Source organism: Spea bombifrons, chromosome 1, assembly GCF_027358695.1.
Source record: "Spea bombifrons isolate aSpeBom1 chromosome 1, aSpeBom1.2.pri, whole genome shotgun sequence".
Classification (NCBI taxonomy): domain Eukaryota; kingdom Metazoa; phylum Chordata; class Amphibia; order Anura; family Pelobatidae; genus Spea; species Spea bombifrons.
Window position 1 is genome coordinate 100,557,724 of NC_071087.1, and position 594 is coordinate 100,558,317.

General features: G+C 34.5%; 1 non-coding gene across 1 annotated transcript; it reads left to right on the plus strand.

Moving 5' to 3' along the window:
* Positions 1 to 287: 287 nt before the first annotated feature.
* Positions 288 to 359, plus strand: TRNAQ-UUG (transfer RNA glutamine (anticodon UUG)). The gene has a single exon. It is a non-coding gene; the product is annotated as a tRNA-Gln (tRNA).
* Positions 360 to 594: the final 235 nt, after the last annotated feature.

Here is a 594-nt window from a genome sequence, read left to right on the forward strand (position 1 = left end):
ACACTGTCACACCCTACCCTTGTATGCAAAACATGTAGTAACCTGGAGAAGGGCACAATCAAGCACATTCCATAGTGTCCTTACTATTCCATTGTTGAAAAATAGTGCAAGTAAACAAACCAGTTTTGATATTTGTGTTTTAGAAGTAATGCATACCTGTTATTAAAGGATAATTTATACAGCCTATATTTTAAAGTGACACATTGTCATTATAAATATATAGTTATTAAATCACTGTTATGATCCCCTGAATATGTTCCATATTTTTCACCATTGCATGTGTAAAAGGTTCCATGGTGTAATGGTTAGCACTCTGGACTTTGAATCCAGCGATCCGAGTTCAAATCTCGGTGGAACCTTGTGAATTTTTTAATATTTAATATTGTCATTTTTCCTATGTTTCGTTCAACTGCAGAACACGTCCTGCTTGAAGTAACAGAGTACATATAATAAAAACAACTTCATTTTTTAAAACTGTATAAAACCTTCTCTTGTGTCAAGAAAAAAAACTCCTAGAAGAGTAAAGCACACTGTTTAAAATGATAGGTTACCACGGAGGCTCATGTAGGGCTCACATGTCTCAAGTTACCATCC